This window comes from Solanum verrucosum, unplaced genomic scaffold, assembly GCF_900185275.1.
Source record: "Solanum verrucosum unplaced genomic scaffold, falcon-dt-bn FXZP01000103.1, whole genome shotgun sequence".
In the NCBI taxonomy this organism is placed as follows: Eukaryota; Viridiplantae; Streptophyta; class Magnoliopsida; order Solanales; family Solanaceae; genus Solanum; species Solanum verrucosum.
Genome location: NW_026020048.1, coordinates 8311784 through 8329768, shown reverse-complemented (window position 1 = coordinate 8329768; position 17985 = coordinate 8311784).

Below are 17985 nucleotides of genomic sequence, written 5' to 3'. Positions count from 1 at the left end.
ATCGATTAATTTGTCTTCTCATATACTAAGAACTAATTCCTCTGTTCAACAATAGTTATTCTTTGTACTATTTTGGAATGTCCAACAATACTTGTCCACTTTATGAAATCAATGAATAATTTTACACTTAATTCCTAATTTACCCTTATTGTTAATTATAGTTATTTCTCTATTATATTTTTCAAGACATTGTATTTATTATATTCAAAGGGTGATATAGTAAATTATCATTCTATTTATAGTTTCTTAAGAATTGTGTAAATCAATAGTGGACAAGTATTATTAGACATATACTATAATATATTTCAGTTACAAGACTTTTTCCTGGAGTCCACTTATGGTAATCGTACAAAGGCCAATCCCATGACTGGAATTCGGCAGAGCATATAATATAGGAAAAATGTACGGCATCTTTTTTTATTTCCCACTTAATTAATGAGACTATGAGAGGACAAAAAAGACAACTGGATAGTAGAGTGAGTAGTGTATTTTGCTAAATAAATCCAAACAAATAATCAAAAAATCATCTAAAGCTGAAAATATTCTTTCCTACCTAGCTATTCAATTTGAAGAGGTCAATGGCTCCAACTTTTGGTTATAAATAATAATAAGCCCTTTCGTCCGCAAAAAATTAACCATTAATCAATATTTAATCACAAATTGAATCTATATAATATCACTTAAGCGGCTTCTAATGCTAACCACCTTAATGATTAACACAGGCGGATTACGAATTGAATATATGTTATCTTTTTAGGATTAGGAAAATATATAAATCAAGAGATGGTAGTACGTTAGCTGATTAGTTGGAGGTAGTTTATTGTGCGTCTTCTCTATGAAAAACAATAAAGGCTTGGCTAAATAGCGGATTCAAGATTTGAACTTGCAATTTCAAAGTAAATTTTAAACCATCTAAATTCGTAAGCTAACATCTAATCTTATATTTAAGAAATTTAAAATTAATATATATACATAAAAATTTAATTATCAAAGATTCAAGTTCGGATAAACATCCTCTCGTCAATGTTAAATTACCCACTATAACCTACTATGAATTAAAGAAGTTCAAAATCTGTTATGCGTGGGAATTAATTAAATGTCCAAACCTAACTTCAACGTATAAAAATGGAAAATATTAAAGAATCACTAGCTCAAATCCAATAATCCCCTTACCTGTTTGTCCATTTGAGTTTCTTTGTTACTCCGAGTAGGTTAAAAATTTATATTTCATCCATCTAATTTGATTTATTTTCATTATAAATTCATTTTACTTATAAAATTATAAGTGTTTGGTGTTTACTGGCATGTCAAAATCTATAATTAATAGCAAAGACAAAAAAAACATTTTGAGTTTATGAATTCTAAAATTTAGGCGTTGTAAAGGCGCAATGTTAACAAGATTTTAACTCTGGTCCTAGAATTTATTGTAAAGGCGCAATGTTAGTGTTAACCAAGCCCAACGATGTGTTCGACCATAACTCCAAGGCTATCACTTAGGCCTCGTTATAGGCGGGATATTATCTTTATCCACTAATAGTGTTTTGCAAATTTGATGTATTTATTAAGAAATATATTAATAAGTTCTTACATCCGCCATGTACGACTATGGACGAAAAAGGAAATACAACCGGCATAATGGAAACATCCAATATTTTTATTTGGATGTAAGTCTCGGATTTGTCTAAGTAGAAAGGAGAAAAAATCATGGATTATTGGATTTATCTTATCTCATCAAATTATGATGTTATTTTATCTTATCTCGCAAATAAAATAAATAAATTCAAAAATTATAATTCCAAAATAACCTCGATGATAAATCAAATAACCTACAAAGAATGAGGGCAACACAAAGTTGTTATCGTACCATCTTGTTCTGACAGATTGCGATCTTAAACATAATGACTAAATCAGCCCTACACGAGTCATGAGTCATGACAGCAAGTACGATAAGCTTAATAATACGATGAAAATATAATATCTTGTGGGCGCTCAATTAATTAAAGAGGCCTACAAGTAGTTCAAATATAACCTACTATTATATTCCAATCTACCCGTTACACACTTGAATCAAATCAAATCAAAATTATAGGAGAAACTGAAATCACCAACAATCTTTCCAAAATCAAAATTCGAAAGACTACAAATTATCTCTCCGCAAATACTACATGTGTTAATTTTTTCGATTTTCGATGGAAACCGATTCAAATTACAGGCGATCGGTACTGCCTCATAGGTTGTACGGTTGTATGTCACCGTCTTGTATTCCGGTGCACGAAGAGTATTCGCGAATAAACACGTTGACAAGTGGAGGAGGAGGAGGTAGCAGGAATCCCGCGAAATTATGGAGGAAGTTGTTGAAGAAATTGATGAATGAAGGCAAAAAGAATATTATGTACGGGAAGCAGAAGTCGCTCAAGTTTCAATATGATGTTGTTAGTTATTCGCTAAATTTCGATGAAGGGGGACTTACGGATGAGTATCCACGGCGTCAAATATAATTAAGAGTTCAGAGACTTCAACAATCAGCGTACATAATTTGATATTTAGGTTTTATTATCGTCCTAATTAAATCAGGCTTTGAGTTAACTTTGATTTGCATATCTTCTCTTAATCATTAGTCATGCCTTTTCTAGTTTAATTTCTTCTTTTTTTTGCTTAATTGAGAATGAAAGTCAGTAAACTTTGAACCCAATGTGTTTTCCTTGAGAGTGAAAGTCAATAAACTTTGAACCCAATGTGTTTTCCTCGAAGAATCTTAGTAGCTCAGTCGGTTGGTTACCTGAATTTTCAGTAAAAAAAAGTGTTTTCCTCTCTCTCTTTTTTTTTTAAAATCTTTTGTTAAGAAAATAATTTTTTTGGTTGAGATGTCAAAACTTCATTGAACTAGTTCACTCCAAGAAAGTTTCAGAACTTTGGAGAAAGAAGGTCCTTAATTTTCGTACTAATTGGTATCAAATTCTTTATATTTTAAGTTTAGAAAGTCATCTTTAATTTGGAAACATAATCTTCAATTCCTAAACAATACTAAGAGAAAGGTAAAAAATACTTCAGCTAATTATTTTTTATTTTTTACTTGATATGCCGTATTTATTTTGGGCTCAATTATTAATCTCGATGGATAGTAGCTAATCTCAAAGAGAGAAACCCTTCTTGTCTTTTTTTTATTCTCAGATACAAATCCGAAAAAATTGATCAAGTGTGGAGACATCATATTATCTCAACTATTTGGCTGTAATCACAAAGCCAGTTCAGTGTTCAATAGAAATTAATGTATTAAATTTTTTGAAGAACTAAGGAAATTTATAAGACATTGACATATACTAGCTAAAGATAACCAGTAGTGAAATTTATAAAATGTGGCGATGTAATGAAAAATGACTAGTCTAAAAGGAAGAAAACAAAAGCAAGAAACCCCTGATACGAAATGAAAAATATTCTCAACTATATTAAAGTTTAGAGGACTTTTCATTACACGTTTTATAATCTCTATGGTTTTCCAAGATATGTTGACTACTTCAATTTTTTTGTCTAAACTAATCCATTTGGCTTATTTTATTGTTTCTTTATATACGTGTAAGAAATACCATTTCAAGAAACTAAAAAAATTAATACAGAAATGAGAGTACATAAAATCTAAATTATAATTATCATATATGTCAGCGTGTACATAGTCACACCACTTGTTTAGGTCAACTGGTTTTATTAGTTGTGATCATATGCTCCGCCACGCGCAATTTTGTTATTCTTATTAAGGAAAAATCACCCCATATACACATTTAAAGTAAATATTACGGATTTTATATCTACTTTTAAAAATTTCTTGCTTATAACAGATTATTTACGGCTATGACATATCAGTTAAATTTTATTTTATTTTAAACTTAAATTATATTTATTTAATAAATTATTAATCTATTTATAGTTTTTTATTATTAATTAATAATAGATAATTAATTTTGATTTTACTTCCCTTTTTTTAAAAACTAAAATTTTCAGTTACCCAATTTTAGGGATTTCCTTTCCTTGTTTATCGTTACCATCCCCAATCATCGATCACACCACCATCCTACACGTTTCTTCACTCCCACACGACTCAACCCACAACCCACTATCAAACTTTCTCCATTCTTTCTCATCTAGTCCAACATCCAAACCGATTACCCATCTTACCCACGATTATTCATCATCATGTCTAAGAAACAAATTGAAACTCCACGAAAGAGCCCCATATTTGACGGAATTTCAACTAATGATGCTCATGCTCCATCGTTTAATATATTATCTCAAACACCCCGTCTAAAATTGTTCAAATTCCGGCCACCGGTGGTCTATCTCGTTCGAAGAATCAAAAAGATAAAAATAATGAAGCAAACCAAAGTGCGACTAAGGCAAATCAAAGGGGGAAGAAGAGGAAGGGGAAAAAACTTGTTGAAACCCCTCCAGAGTCTGATTCCGACTCAGATTCGAATTTTATTGGTCAAACAAAAAAGAAGAAAACAAAAAAAAGCAACAAAGGTTGAAGTCGCTGAAACATCAAAACCTTATACAGAAGAAAAACAAAAAAGGATGAATCGAAATTACCAAAATCCAAAAAGCCCAAAAAATGATTAAGGTAAGTAATTTATTTAATTTTTTTTTGCACATTACTCAAAATAGTTATTTTTTTATATCACATTATTATTACTGTTGTTTTCAAATTTTTGTTTTTCTGAAATTTGTTCCAAATCTGAATAAAATGTTTATGCATTTGATTATAAATTTTAAATGATGTATTTTGTATGAATTATGATACAACATTGATATGCATATGAATTATTAATTTTGTTTTTAAATTTTATGATCTTATTTAACTACTCTGTATTGTATAGGTACTCCTGATTTTTTTGAATAATAAGTGTATGAAGTGTGTGTGAATAATATATGTTGTGTCGTAATTTGACTATCTCTAGAAAAATCACTTTTTGAAATGTTCTAAGTATAAAACAATTTGAGAAAAATACTTAGAAAGAGTCGCCACTTAATTTTTTAAAGAAATTAAGAAAACTTATAATTTCCAAAGATTTAAACAGAAAAAAATCATTTGAAAATGCCAAAGGGGGTTCGGGGTTCAATTTACACTTCGAGAAGGGTTTAAGCATTCGAAGTGTCCGCTAACATGCGGTTGACCTGCGACTTGACTTAAAATATATTTGACTATTTTTAGAAAAAGTAATAACATAAAAAATACATAATAATTTACACTAATCGATTAAGTTCGAAAAATAACTAAGAAATGAACCATTTTATTCTATCTTTTAGAGGAAGAGACCTAAAATGAAAATATTTGAATTAAGGTGCGAGTGATTAGAAATTTAATAAAACTAGACTAATTAGAATTTATTTAGTTCAAAAAATAAATTAAAACCAATTTAATAAATTAAAGCATGAAAAATCATATTTATTTTTTTGAATTAATTGATTAACCCGTTTGAAAAAATGACTTAAGTATATATATATATATATATATATATATATATATATCTATTTTTTTTTATTTTTTTATTTTTATCATTATTATTAATCAATTGAAAAAAGGTTTTGACTAACACATTTTTAAAGTTTATTAAAAATAAATAAAATAAAAAGAGATATATATATATACTTTAACTTAGAACAATTTTGAAATAAAAAAAAATGATTTAAATGAAGAAAAAACCCTTAAAGAACGTATCCTTAAAAATATTTAGGAAAATAATTCAACATAGAATATATAATATTTTACGATATTCGATTAACTTTGATAAACATAGTTAAATAAAGAATAATTTTTAAATTTTTTGGAAAACTGGATTTTAATTGAAACAACTTGGTCAATTAGGATTTTAACAAAAAAGAACTAGGTTAATTAAAATTTATTTGCATCATTTTTTAGAAATAATAATTCAAACCAACTTGGTAGACAAATCAAGACATTATTTTAATCTAATTAAAGATAAGTGAAAGTTTTGACTAGAATATTTGAATAAGCATAAGAGTTGATGAAAAAAAAAGAGTTATTTTTAAAGAAACAAACATAAAGAACATGGTTTATCTTTTGGGGAATTTAATTAAATTAAGTCGCAATTTAAAAGAAAACAAATAAACAAATAATCACACAATTAAACAAGTTAGAAATTGAATTTGGGCCTCCTTTTTTGGGCCATTTTCGCTGTAATTTCTGGGGATTTATTCAATCCCGTTTTTGGTATACAACTGATGTATATCAGTGTATATCAGCGTGTGTACAGGCTCTTTTCATGTATCTCTTGCTTCCGAATACATGTATTTTGCATCAGCCCTGTATCCCTGCGTTTTGACCTGTATATTGATATTTTTGCCATGTATATCTGTGTATACAGCTGTATAGGTCATGTATACTGCCTTCTTTTGGTTTTTAAGACCTGAAAGTTCAATTTCCAGCTCCCTTTTAAGTGCATTCAATCTGTCCGTCAGTTTCAAAAGCCGGCCGACTCGAAGGGAAGGGTTTGAGCCTTCGTGGCTCAACAAGAAAATGCGAGGAGAGGAAATAAAGTCCGTGAGGACTCGGAAGGAGTTTCACATGCAACAAAAATAATAATAATAATAATAATTAGCATTTGAGGCGAAAACAAAACACAAATAAGACATGACTTAATTAAATGAAGTAAACCCGTGCAATCTGCAACAATATATCACCAAACTCACTACATTACATGGAGTAAATAAATCTAAAAGCTAGACTATCTAACTTTGGAGCATAAGAAAGTTCTAAGAGAAAAAAAAGATAAAATAAAAATACATACGTGCATAGGCCTAACAGCAAGATCCTAAGGGAGTAAAAATGGGTCCAATAAAGGCAAACTTATTCAATGAATAGGTGATTGGTAAACAATGAAATTCACAACATAAAAGAGGTAGAGGACATGCTACATATCAGGCAGGAATTACATTTCATTGGGTCACTTTTACTTGGACAAGCTTCGATCTTAAATAGTAATAGCTTTAGGAAATTATATGCTAACAAACAAGTGACCAATTTAAGGAAAGGAAAGGATAGATTAGTAGCTATCAAATAAGGCAAAATCAAAAGCAAACCTATAATACTTTAATAAGCACAACAGAACATGCTAATACATTAACACTTTTGTGCTCATAATCGGCGGACACATGAAGCTTACTAGTCGTCAGGCGAATGCTAATTTGATGCAAAACATGACCACATTATTGAACAAATCTTTTTCTTAGAACAATAGGCTGCAGACTAAGATATAATAAGACATCAAATAACACTAACAATTGGGGAAGGAAACAAGAACTAGAAGTAAAGAGAAAATTGGGAAGAAACAACATTCCACATTTTTGTAAACTTGCTACAAGTAGTGAGTATTTTCGATTAGATTTTAAGCAAAACGAAGACGTAAACTCGAGTCAAACATGTTTAGCTTGGCAGTAAAACAACATGGAACATAAGAAAATGACAAAAACGAATTACTACAACAACAAATAATAGATAAAACAACATATAAATTCCACATTAGTTAGCTTTGACATTCTGATGTCATTTTGAAAAGAAAATCATCATTAGCAGTAGCAACATTGAATGACGTTAAAAGACAGCAAGAATAAAAGATGCAGACTCAAAGACTTTAAGGCAGACATATAAGAGGTAAAATAGCAAAAGTGAATCCAAACAAAGGGGTAGAAGAGCAATGATGCTAATACAGAACATAACATTAATTTGACATCAAAACCGTGTCAATATATCACCAACTCAACAACTAACAGTGAACCGGCCACTTAATGAGGCTTTTCCGACATAAAAAAAATATTTTTTCTTCTTGAAACAGACAAAGGGGGAAGGAGATAGTATAAAGGAGGATGTGTTACACGAATGAGATAATAAATCCCAAGCAATTGAGAGAAGCGGAAGAAAGAGACATTCAAAACCAACTTGATTACGGATGGCAAGATTCAATTTTAGCATGATTTACGGATGAAGATGATAAAGACATACAACTGAGAAACTAACTAGCAATAATAGATCATTTTGATAAGGCGAGTTTAACACAAGAAAATGCTCCAGAGATTTCGAAATGACCAATTTATTGATTCAAGTTAACTCGAATTACCCGATAACGAAAGATACGTAATCAACATTATTAAATAAGAGATTTAGAGGTGCAGCAACCATCAGGTGGATTATGGAATTTACTCTTAAAAGCAACTCACATGATTTATACTAGTTAGAATAACAAGAAGAAAAATAGAACGAAACCGACTCAATGCCATACAGAATTAGTAAAGCTTCGAGCAAAACAAACCAAAAGAATAGTTGAATCAACAAAACAAGCTTATGTCAAAGTTTTGCAACCAACAGTAAGTCATGACACTCCCAGGATACCAACATCTAACACTACACAACTATCAAAAGCAAATCGTCCTTACATTAGGCACAAAAGAGGCGTGAATCAAAGACGAGTATTACCTTTTATGGGGCAGAGAACTGGACGACAACAAGCTTGAGGGGCAGCGATTCTTTTACCACGAACTTCGAATAGGAACAGCAAGCTAAGAAAATCCAAGCGTCAATCCTCTCGTAACTTAGATTCAAAAGCTAGATGTAAAGTTTTCAAGTGTATGAGTGATTATTGTCTAAGAACTAAACTCTAAAACTCTTTTGCCAACTTATTTATCGTGTATGACCTCAAATCCAAATTAATTTATTTTTTTTTCGTCTCCCCTGTCACTTGTATGTAAAGAATTATTTATAGGGGAAGTTGGGGCAATTTAGGTCGATGAAAATTGGACGAGGGCAAGGGCAGAAACGAAAATTACCATCCAATCTTTGATTCAAATTTTCCCAAGGACCAAGGAACTGCTGCTTGTACAAGATTTCAACCGAAATCCCCTAAAATCTGGATGACAAGATCAAGGTGGGCGGCTATGGCAGATAAAGCTGTGGGAGCTGTTGCTTGTTGACGCGTGAGGGAGAAGAAAACACGTCCTGCTGCTGTCTGGTTCACACGGAGAAGAAGAGAAAACGCAGAGGTGGGGCATTCGGCTACTGTTTGCTGTTGTTGTATGTATTGTATTGCTTTTGGTTAATTGGGAATTGTTGTATGTATTATGCTGCTGGGAATGGGTTATTGAATTGAAGGGATTTGGGTTGGGTTTGTATTGTATGTTGGGTTGGGAATTGGGAATAAGAGTGGGCTGCTGAATGGGTTAATGTTTGGGCCCAATTTGGTTGAAAATCGGCCCAATTGTGGTCTTGTATGTGGGGAAAAAAAGAAGAAGCTTAGATTGGAATTTAGAATTTGGCCCATTGGATTGCAATTATAGCCATTGAATTAAAGACTTAGCCAATTTGAGTTAATTAGTGAAATCGGCTAAAATTTAAATAAAACGAATTAATATTAATTAATTAACGAGCTTCTTAATCTTAATCAAATAAAATAATCAATTTTTAAAAGGTTAACTATTAATTAAACTAATTGGCGAAGTTTAAAGGAACACTAAAACCTTTTGAGACGATCTTCAAATAAGATATACTAATTATATACATAACTATAAAAACGTATTTATTATTTATTTTTATTTTTATAAAATTGACAAAACTTACATACAAATAACTCGAAAAATATTTCGAATTTCATAAAAGCTAATTAATTCAAAATTATAGCCATCATTTTAAAAATACACTAAAAACATAAAATCTTTTGGGATGATTTTCGAATATTTATAGGATATACTTATTTCATACATAATTATATAAAAACATATATATTATTAAAAAAAAAATACAAAAGTGATAGGCTATTTAAAAACTTGCAAATTTATTTTATTTTTTGAAAATTTATGAAACTAATTATTTTAAATTGTTTGAAATTGAAGAAGCTCGATGATTAATCTATAATGTGGAGGTCCAAAATTAGGTGTCAACAATATATGTATGGAGTGTGTGTGAATAATATGTGTATGCAGTGTGTGTGAAATGCGAATATAATGTATGCCATATTTTTTATAAATATTGTCTATGAAATGTGTGTGAAATGTGAACCATGGTTATTGCTGGAAAGAAAATTGTGTATACAGTGTGTGTGAATAATATGTTTATGTTGTGTGTGTGAAATGTGGATATAATTTATGTCATTTCTTTATACATATTGTATATGAAGTGTGTGTGAAATGTGAACTATGGTTACTGTTGGAATGAAAATTGAATTCTATGTGTGTGAAGTGTGTATGAAATGTGAAACTATTAAGTTATGTATGATTTGTGTATTGTAATTGAATAATATGTGTATGAAAATGATATTTCTGTATGAAACCGAATAATATGTGTATGAAGTATCTTTTAATGTAGTATACACAATTTTATTTTATAGGAAAGGAAGAGACACACACACTGGTCTTCATGTACCAACATGAATGTGTTTGCTGAATTTTTGACTTTTCTTGGGCAAGAGAGATTTCAACAATCCTGTGGCATTATGGAAAAACAAAGAATGAAGATGACGCGATCAACGAAAGTGAAGTTACTGGTACGGTTGCTAGCAAATTTGGTGGACCTCGGATAGCAAAAGAACATGTTCTGGATACCACTAATTATCCTACACCAATACCACCGACTAGAAAGTTGAAATAGTTGATTGCACATTCTACTTTTTAAGAATTACATTTTTTTTTAAAAACTTTTGGATATTTTTTTTCTGTTTAACTTGGATGATTCTTTTTTGTTTAAGTATTTGATGATATATACTACAATATGTTATCAAAATAGTTGATAGCACCTTTTGATTCTCTTTTGAATGTTCTAAAAATTGTAACATTGTGTTTTTAATTATACACATGGTGACTGACATGCACTAACCTATAATGTTTGAATATTATAAGTTCAGGACATAAACATTATACAGACTTCATACAGTTTTGATACACTATTTTTTAAAGTAGCACTGTGTTTTTAATTTGTATAACGAATGGATGAAACATTTATGAAATACATTTTATATGCATATGTCTATGACTTCAATATTAAATGTTGGATATTTGTATTTAGTCATGGTATAATTTTTATAGTTGTATTTTATCTTATTTTCGTTTGAATTAAATATGATTTATATATGTCCGACAACAACTTAAATTAGTCACTAATATATACAATATCTTTAATATGGAACAAATTTTATCATTAACGATATGCAAGTTGTGTCACATTTGTCTTAATTTATACACGATTCATTCATTAAGTACACAAAATTCATACAATTGTTACTAAAAATTGTTCCAAGCACTAAATTTATAACAATATGCATTTTGTATGATAACTGAATGATAAAGACTAGAAGAATCGTATATAACCTCCTCCATTTGAAAATCGACATAATTCCATGTTTCATTAAAAAAAATACAAATTAGTCTCACATTGTAAACAAACAATTCGAAATACAACTATCATTTAGACAGACAGAACATTACAAAACAATTTTTATATTCAATCAAAAAACATTTCATTGAAATATCATTCAAATAGTACATTCCAAACACTTTCATATTATTTTAATACAACTTTCATACAACAAATATGTACATTTTTTTTAACGAAAATACTTCACTAATGTCACACAAATTTATACAAAAATGTCAACAATAAAATTTCAAAATTAATACAACCTTAAAACACTTATCATACAATTCGTCAAAATTTCAAATAACTTTTTTTTTCCAGATTACTGGACACGCTTTCATACAAATTTCATACTTTCTTAATATACATTTCATACATATATCATTAAGACAACTTATTTCATAACAACTTTCAAACTCACTTAATACACATTTCATACAACAAATAATCATACATTACAAATATCTATATCTTATCGTACCAAATAATTCATTTCTAACTCACTAATTACTTCAGAAATGACAACATCTAATATAACACACTAAAATTTATAATTTAATACCAACTTAAAACACTTGTTATACAATTCGTCAAAAATTCAAATATTTTTTTTTACATCTTACGAAACACATTTTCTTACAAATTTCTTTCCAATAATTCTATTAAATTCATTCATAAATATACAATTACTTTATACTTTAAGAAAAAAAAGTACACAAAACAATCACAAAAACAGAAGATCGCTAATATTATACCTTTCACAATAGTTTACAAGTAATGATATCATCTTAAACATAGAGATGATTTACAGTTTAATAATTATTTTTTTCATTTCAATATAATTTAAAAACAAACACTAAACAATAATAAATACTAACCCGAAGGATTCCATCTTCCACCATGTTTAATTAGAATTGATACGTAATTGTCCATCTCAATAAAATCAATTTTTTTAATGAAAAAAACCTTTAATTACTCGATTCTGCTAATTTTTTAGGCTGAAGAATTAAGAGAGAGAAACGTTGAAGAAAAAAAGGATATGATCTGATTTTTTATTTTATTTTAACTGATTTTGAGTGAATTAAGGATAAAAAATATTGTTAATTTGTTTGGATCCCTTATTTCATGCTAATCATTAATTATCTACAATAAGTTCAAATTAAATTACAGGCCACAATTTCAGTTTTTTACTTTATTATTTCTAATTCCATTTTTTTTTTAATTTTTGTTTATCTTTTTATTTATTTTTTAAGTTTTTTCCAATTAATAAAAACATTTCTTTTTTTTTGTGAATTTTTTGTTCTAAACTGAAATATTTAATGCTATAACTTGAAAGTCTAAATCTACTGCTATATCTTGAAAATAGTACTATAATATATGTCATATATGAAGTTTACACATAGGACTTTATTTGTATAGAAAATTGTGATTTCGAACCCATAAATTAAAATTATGTTTCCGCCTTTGGGCTTATGATGCCTCTGCTCTCGTTATGTGCAATATCATCTGTTTGAATTACATTGGCAGCACAGATAATGTATGCTAGCATTATGAATAAGATAGTACATCATTTTATGAGATACCTTTGTATCTCCACACTAATATATATATATATATATATATATATATATATATACTAGTATACGTACCCGCGCGTTGCGCCGGCAATATATGAATTTATGATTAATTTAATTTCATGAAACATCAAATAGTTGAAATATTTTTACATATTTGTCCTTTATTATTTTTATGTTGTATTGATATATTCATATATTTTTTGTATTAACAATTTATTAGTTAAAAATATTTCACATGAAATGTAAAATATCATAAGATTAAATGACATGTTAGTATATTTTGCATATATTTTTTTTTCAAATCCAAAAGATTCAAAATATTCTTTACATTCTTAAATTTGTGTCAAACGATAATAGAAAAATAATTTAAAATAGAGTCAATATAAAATAATGTCATAATAATAGAAACATGTACATGATATATACATTTTTTATTAATCATTGAAAATAATTAATTACAAATAGTGAATAAGTTACTTTTAAACTTTCGAAAAAGATTAGATGTCAAGGAACTTATCAATTTTTCTAGTATTCTATTGTAGTAATTACTGCGTAAATTTCTTTTATGACTATTATAAAATTTATCATAGTTTTTAGTACTTATTATTTTAATACAATGTGTAATTTTTATTTATTATTTTCTTCAAATTGTTATTTTTGTTTAATCATAAAAAATAATAATTACAACAATTTCTATTTTTATTAACTTAAATATATTTTAATACAACGTGTAATATTTACTTATTATTTTCTTCCCCGTTTTATTTTCTTTAATCATATATCAATAATACATACAACAATTTAATTTTATTAACATAAATACTTTTAGTATTAATTCTTCTAATGTTATATTAATAATAATGATTGAAATTATTTATGATCACTATTAAACTTTCTATATAATTGAGATAAAAATTGAGGTACGTACAAATAAAAATATTTTTGAACAAACAAAATAATTTCAAAATTTGAACTTTTAATTTGTTAGTCTCAATTATTTAAAAAATTACAAATAATTTTATAATTTTAAAATAACTAACATATCATTTAAAAATAATTTTATAATTCCTAATTAACTATTTAAAAGTTTATATAAATTCTATATTTTTTTAAAATGTTTGAATTACACGTTATAAAAAAAATAATCTTAATTTTGAGTTCGCTTTGATCTAATATTTTGAAACATGTTACTATTTGTCTCGATCTCATATACAATAGTACATATTCTCTTATTAATTAAATGGAAATTTCTAATTAATTAAATGACCTATTATTTATTTCAGTATTGACAAAATAATTTTAAATTATCTGATACCTTGTAATATAAGAAGTCTTTTTTGTACATTTAATTTTTAGAATAGTTGTATATTCTATAGGTTTGAAGGTTCTAAATTTCAAAGACAAACCATTTATTTTAAGTATAGTAACAATTTTAAATAAATTTAACTGAACAAATGAACAAATTTTTGTTCATACTTTAATATTTAATCACTCACAAGTATATTACTAAAAAGATATAAGAAAGTGGAATAATATGCATAAATCATGATAGTCTACATTTATCGATACATCATATTAATATTTCCATAGTAATTAAGATATTCAATTGCACATATTTAGCATTTTAAAAATGTGAATATATTACCAATAATCCAATAATCAAAAACATATAAAACTCATTTGATTTAAAGAATTTAAGTACATAATATCACAAAAACAAATCAAATTGAATGAAATAAACTAAAAAGTCACAATAAGACATTATACTTATCAATATCAGTTTGATAAATATTGTTCTTCTTTTTCTTGGACTTCCACTTTTTTATTTACAAATATATTCAAATTTCTTTGGCTAGCCATCAAATAATCGACCTATTCACCCCATAAAAAAATGAAGATAAGAAGAATGAAACTAATTTAACAAACAACATTACACATTTGAAGAAGAATAGATTCATGGTTCAATCATTTGATTTAAAGAATTTATGTACAAAATATGACAAAAATAAATCAAATTGAATGAAATAAACTAAAAAAAACAACACAATAAGACATTCTAGATCTAACAACATCATTATTTGCAGAGGATTTTCACTTTGATAAATATTGTTCTTATTTTCTTGAACCTCTACTATGTTATTCGCAAATATAATCAAATTTTATTCGGCCAGCCAGTCATTAAATAATTTACCTATTCACTAAATAAAAAGAATAGAAATAATTTAACAGACAACATTACACATTTGAAGAAGAATACATCCATAATTCAATAATAAACACATGTTAATATAAATGACGGAATAAAAAATTAACAGAAAATAATAAAATTAAAAAGTATTCGATTAGCTGCTCTAAAATTAAATTAAAAAATAACATACAAGTACAAATAAAATTAATCAAATTCTAATTCATACTCTAATATTTTATCACCCACAAATCTATTATTAAAATAAAAATATATAAGAAAGTGAGGTAGCATGCATAACTATGATAATAAATTATATTACACATCTATCAATATTATTATATTAATGATTCCATAACAACGATTTTTAATTGCATATATTTAACATTTTAATAAATGTGAAGATATGACCAATAATTCAATAATATGAAAGCATGTTAGTATAAATGATTGAATAGAAAAAACTAACAGAAAATGATAACATAAAAAGTATTAGAATAACTTCACTTAGATTAAATAAAAAGTAACACAATCGAAAAAAAATATTAATCACAATAAAAATCATCAAAGATTACAAATGTAAATAAAAGAAGAACATAAAAAACTCATTCGATCTAAAGAATTTAAGTACAATATATGACAAACAAATCAAATTGAATGAAATAAACTAAATAAAATTCACAAAAAGACATTATAGATCTAACAATATCATCATTTGCAGAAGATTTCAACTTGCATGAATATTGTTCTTCTTCTTCTTGGACTTTCACTTTGTTATTTGCAAGTATATTCAAACTCTTTTTTCCGGCTAGCCGTCAAATAATATACCTATTCGCTCCATAAAAAGATGAAGATAAGAAGAATGGAAATAATTCAACAAATAATACTACACATTTGAAGAAGAATAGATCAATTAATTTTGTTAATGACTTTATTTTTTTTATGTATATATAGGGAATAGAGATAATGGGTAGAGTAGTTTTAGGTAACCACTTTAAATTCAAATTCAAAAAGTAACTACTTTGCCATTTAAAAAAAAATGGTTATGTGAGTTGGTTACTTATTTTGAAAAAAACACATTTAAAATATTTTTTTTATTTTTTAAAAACTAAAGTATATCTTCATTTAACAGATTTTTTTAATGTGCGGGTAGTTTTGCTATTTATTTATTTATTTAAAACGATTGATGCACGTTTTTATTTTATTTTTTCTTTTCTACTTTTTTAAGTTATAAAGAAAAAATATTATTTTAAAAAAAAAGAAATAATATTCTTTAAGAGATCTATCAAAATGGCAGTGTTTTTTTTTCCTATTTCAATTCACGTAAGTTTTACACTGTTATTAATTTAAATAAGTTTTAAAATGTTAATTTAAGAAATACTTTAAGTTTATATTTTGTTTTTTTATTTTTCAATTGTTATTTATTATTTAAAGTATATTTAAAAAAGTTGTCATGAAAACTGATTAGCAATTTAAATACATTGTTACAAACATTATTATAATATTATATTATAATTACTTTTATTAGTACGATAAGTATTTATTATTATTGTTACTATTATTTAAAAATTCACCTTTTAAAAATAGTTGGTTAGTCTTTTTTTATTTCTTTTGGTTTAATTTAAGATACATATTTAAAAGATTTTTAAATTATTTTTTAAATTTTAAAATTGTGAAATTTTTGTGGTGCTGACATGTGGCGCCTTTTGCTTCTCCTATTATATATAGATATATATATATATTTCATATAACCTTAAAAGCATGAACTCCTAACTTGAATGTTAAATTATTATAATATTCCTAACTTAGGTTGTGACATTTTCGATGAGTTGTGACTTTTCTAATAAGTTGTGACTTTTTTCAAAGGGTTGTGATTTTTTGCTGAGTTGTGACTTTTCCAAAGAGTTGTAACTTTTTCAAAGAGTTGTGACTTTTTCAATAAGTTGTGACTTTTCCAAAGAATTGTGACTTTTTCATTAGGTTGTGACTTTTTCGAAGTGTTGTGACTTCTCGGAAAGGTCATGATTTTTCAGATAAGACACAAAAAATATTTGTTCATACTACCCTTTGTTACTATAAATAGAGGGATTTCCTCTCATTTTCCAACCACAATTTTTTCTAATCTTCTACTATTCTTCTTGCAATTTTTTTTTTGTGTAATATATTGTCGTTGAGTGAATTCGAAGTTTAGCAGAATATGAAGTACCACTATTCTGATGAAGTAAGTCGTTCTATCCTAAGAGGGTACATTCCATAACCTCGAGTACTTGAGGAAAATAATTTAATTTTAAAATGTAGTTGTTCTCTTCACATGTTCATATGACATCTAAACTATTTAACGTAAAATACATATGCAAAGCACATCTGGTTAGATGACAAGAAAAATACAAAACAAATATTATCTATAAGGTAACATTAGTGAGATAAGACTGATTACATGATTGAACCTCATCAAATTGAAATAAATGTATACATAATTGCATTTAACTAATAATTTTTTTCAAAAGTCATCTTTATTTCTTAAACTCCGTGTCAAGTCAAACTAGATAGCTCTTTTTGAAACGGAGGGAGTATTATTTTTTGCTAATCTTATTATTCAAATCTTCGCTTAAATAAGCAATACTATTTACTATAACATATATTTTTGAAATTGGTAATCACGTGCAACGCACGTGTCAAAAAACTAGTATATATATATAGATATATATATATATATATATATATATATATATATATATATATATAGAAACACTGCAATCCTTCTTTTAGTTATTTCTCCTCTTCTGCTGCCCTGTAGTTTAGGTTGTTAAGTCATT